Here is a 4,789-nt window from a genome sequence, read left to right on the forward strand (position 1 = left end):
AATGAGGTTCCATAATTGTAAGGAACCTCATGTGTTAGTAGTCTTTAAAAGAGTAACAGTTGTATTTAGTAAGGGGGACCTTGCAGCAGCCTGAAAGGAGAGTTTCTTCCAAGTCCTTCTAATGATTACCTCTGTTACTTAAGCTTCTAATGACTGTATTTCTTTCTCTTCCTCTACAGTGTGCATCAATGCCTTTAACTTATAATAAGTAACCAATAGCAAATGACTTGAACGTATCTAAGACAACTGAGTAAAAATTTATCCAACCATGGGAGAATACAATAGGGTAATGGGCACCTGGACCTCTGGAGTCAGACTAACAAGCTTCAAATTCCTGTTCTTGTGACCTTGGCCAACATATATAACTTCTTTAAGTCTTATTTTCTTTAGTAAAAATGGGGATAAAAGTACACACTTGACAGAGTTGCTACTGTTAGGATTATTTTGAGGATTGAACACATTCCATACATTTTAGTTATTACCACTATCTTTAATTAGTGTAGCTTTGCACTTAAATACATGCATTTCTTTACTTTTTTCATTCCTCCCTGTCCCAGATGGCTTCCTTGTCTTTTTGCTTGCGTGTTTTTGCTTTAAGTCTGCTTGTTATTTATTTTGTCCTCTTTAGGAGGCACCGGGAACCGAACCTGGGACTTACCATGTGGGAGGCAGGTGCTCAACTGCTTGAGCAGCATCCACTCCTCCATGCATTTTCTTTATTTTTAAAAGATTTATTTATTTATTTATTTATTTCTCTCCCCTTGCCCCTCCCCCCACCCCAGTTGTCTGCTCTCTGTGTCCATTCGCTGTGTTCTTCTGTGACCACTTCTATCCTTATCAGTGGCACCGGGAATCTGGGTTTCTTTTTGTTGTGTCATCTTTTTGTGTCAGCTCTCTGTGTGTGCTGTGCCATTCTTGGGCAGGCTGCACTTTCTTTTGTGCTGGGCGGCTGTCCTTACAGGGCGCACTCTTTGCATGTGGGGCTCCCCTACAGGGGACACCCCTGCGTGGCAGGGCACTCCTTGCGCGCATCAGCACCGCGCATGGGCCAGCTCCACACGGGTCAAGGAGGCCCGGGGTTTGAACCACGGACCTCCCATGTGGTAGAGGGACGCCCTAACCATGTGGTAGACAGATGCCCTATCCACTGGGCCAAGTCTGCTTCCTGCCATGCATTTCTTTAAATCCTCACATTATTGTCTCCATTTACCTACCATGGAGACTGGGCTGAACAAGGTAATTGACTAGAAGTGGTGAGCCTGGAACCCACCCAGACCCAAGGCCATGCTCAGGGCTCTTCCCATTACTATTCTGCCTTCTGAAAACACAAACAACAATGAATCAGGGGAAGTGAATGTGGCCCAACCGATTGGGCTCCCATCTACCATACGGGAGGCCCTGTATTTGCTTCCCAGGGCCTCCTTGTGAAGGCAAGCTCGCTCGCACCCATGGAGAGCTGATGGCCCACACCTGGGGAGAGCTGGTGCAGCAAGATGATGCAACAAAGGGAGACAAGCAGACATAGAAGAACGTGCAGTGAATGGACACAGAGAGCAGACAGCAAGCAAGAGGCAAGGGAGGAGGATAAATAAATAAAAAATCTTTAAAACAGACAAACAACAAACAAACACACAAAAACAATAAATGAGGAGCCTGGAACTTTCTGAAATACAGGCCACTGTAAACACCCCTAGAGGTAAAAATGTCTAAAGGCCAGAGAAGAGTGAAAAAGTCCATGCCCAAACCATTTCTGGACCTCCAAAGTCTGGTTGTATAGTCTGCATGCCCCTGATGAGGTGGGTGGAGGATGGCTAAGAAGAGGCCAGCCAGTCCTAGTGTCGTAAGTCCTGGGGTTTGGTGAGCCCGCTGTGAGGCTCTTGAAGGCAGTTATCTTCTTCATCTTTGTATCCTCTGTCTTAGTGCTTGGCACATTAGTGCCTAATATATGTTGGTTGATCTGAATGAATGTATTGAAAAAAAAAAATGATGGGATGAAATGACTGATGTCAGAGTGTTTATGGACTCTCTTTGTCCCATCCTGGAGTCCATCAAAAAGAATCTCAAAGGAGTTTTGGGTATTCTTGTGTGTGTATTGGTAATGGTGGTGGTAGGGTTATAAATTGATCTCTTCTCAATCTCTCTCCCTCCTTCCCTATCTCTGTCTCTCTCTATATATGTACATATATAACATATATGTATATATATTTATTTTTTAGAGCAGCTGTAAGTTTACAGAAAAATCATGCAGAAAGTACAGAGTTTCCATATACCACCCTCCACAATTTTCCCTATTAACATTTTGCATTAGTGTGGTACATTTGTTGCAATGAAGAACCAGTATTATTATAACTATATAATTATAAAGTCCACAGCTCACATTAGGGCTCACTGTTTGTGTTATACAGTTGTTTCATGGATTTTTATTATGGTAATATATTCAACATAAAATTTCTCACAATTCAGTGGTGTTAATCACATTTACAATGTTGTGCCACCATCACCATACTCCATTACCAGAACTTTTCCATCTTTCCAAACAGAAATATTATATCGGTTAAACATTACCTCTCCATTCTCCACTCTCATCCCTGACCCTATTAACTTGTATTCTAATTTCTGACTTTATGAATATGCATATTCTAATTATTTCATATAAGTGTGTCTGGCTTACTTCATCCAGCATAATATCCTCAAGGTTCATCCATGCTGTTGCCTGTATAAGGACTTCATTCCTTCTTATAGCTGAATAATATTCCATTGTATGTATGTATATACCACATTTTATTTATTCATTCATCATTTGATGGATACTTGGGTTGCTTCCATCTTTTGGCAATTGTGAATAATGTTGCTAGGAATATCAGTGTGCAAATATCTATTCAAGCCCCTGCTTTCAATTCTTTTAGGTACATATCGAGAAGTGGGATTACCAGGTCATAGGGTAATTCTATACTTAGGATCCCCTTGCATATTAATTGTAAAATATGGATGAAATCTCTTTAAAATTATTTTTACTACTGAACGCTGTACTTTGATTGTGGCATGGTTCCAGGGTTGGCGCATGTAGGTCTACAACTTCACTAGAGTTACACACTGTGTCCTAAGTAGCAGAGTTACCTGCATCATTCCAGCGGAGTGGGAAAGAAGCTATCCTGGAACAAAACTTCTGCTTAGCCTTGTTTGAAGCTCCAAGTTGTTTGACTCACTTTTGGGACCTCATCCCTCAATGTTCTCTTGGGTTCCTTCCTACCCAAATAAAAACCAGAGAGGATGGTTTAGCACAGTTTGCATTTGTTGATTGTTCAGTCAATGTCTGGTACTGCATTTGCATTTTAAGCCTCTATCCCTAGTAGCAAAAGAAAAGGATTTTCAAGAATCAGCAAACTGGTGGAAAGACATTTCTTTGGGTAGGGGATCCTGAAATCATCCTTTTAATATTGGCCTTAAGAATACGCCTGAGTTAGTCTCTTTGAATAGGGCCAGGAAAAGAGAAGGGATGTGTCACCCTCTAGAAGGCACCCTCAGATTTTGGTGGCTGCTGGAAGGCCATTCCTGGACCTCAAGTCTCTGTGAGCACAGATTATGTGGTGGGGCCTCTTTCTCTCTAGTGCTCCTCCTGCCTGTCGATTGCCAGCCCTCTTTTTCAGCTTTTCCATCCTTACCCCAACCTTTCTCTACTTTTAAAGATCAGATTCCCTGATTCACATTTTGAGATTTTTAGCCAGCTGACTTTAGATTAATTAAAATCTAATAACTTTTATGTGATCACTTTCTCACCCTAGAATCCTCTCACCACCTTTCCAGGACACAATCTTATATCTTTCATATAATTTTTATTTCTGATAATTTACTGACGAAGTTGTGTTGGAACTGTATCTTCTTCATTAATAGGAACACCTTTAGAAAATACGAAGGGAGTTGCAAGGAAAACCAGGTCCACTGTTGGAGCCTGAGAATGGCCAATATTTCCTTTCTAGTGTTGTTCATGAGTGTATACTTACACTGTTTTAAAACTCAGCTACTGTGGGGAGTGGGTATAGTTCGGTGGTTGAGCACTTGTGTCCCATGGATGAGGTCCGGTGTTAATCCCCAGGCCATCCTAAAAAAAAAAAAATCAGCTTGCACATGACTGGGCCTGGATGTCGGTCTGTCTGGTAAAATACTCATAACACGCTGCAAAATCAGCCAATAAAGCCTGACTGGGCTAAATGACACCACGCATGAAAGATAACGAACAGCACAAGGAAGAATAGGCTGATTTCTGCAGGAGTGGTAGAGACAAGGGTGATGGGAGCTCTAACGAGGTACACTGTAGGCTAGTGGGGTAAGAAGGGCTGTGCAGAGGAGGCAGGGAACGTGAAGGAGAGCAAAGGAAGGTGGGGCAGGAGGCTTGAGAGAGAAATCGCAACCTTATGAATAGCAATGATAGTGTAATAGTTAACATTTGTGGAGCCCATCTTGCCAGGCACTTTTTAAAGCATGCCTCGTACAATGTCCTCTATAGTGTTTATCTGTGACCTTGTGAGGCAGCTAACATCATCCTCACAAGGAAACTGAAGCTCCAAGAGGTAAGGTCACTTGTGCAGGGTGGCGCAGATAGTTCTAAGCTCATATTCTTATCTGCCAACCGTCTCCCTGTGGAAAGCAGTGCAGTTTAGGTTGGCGGCAGGTAAGAACTGGAATGTAGAACACTGGGGATTTCGATGCCTTCAGAAAGGAAGAAGGTGTTGGTCTGAATTTAAGCATCCGTTGCCCACGGGCAGTCCTGTACTGCAATGGCTCAGATAAT

This window comes from Dasypus novemcinctus, chromosome 3 (genome assembly GCF_030445035.2).
Source record: "Dasypus novemcinctus isolate mDasNov1 chromosome 3, mDasNov1.1.hap2, whole genome shotgun sequence".
NCBI lineage: Eukaryota > Metazoa > Chordata > Mammalia > Cingulata > Dasypodidae > Dasypus > Dasypus novemcinctus.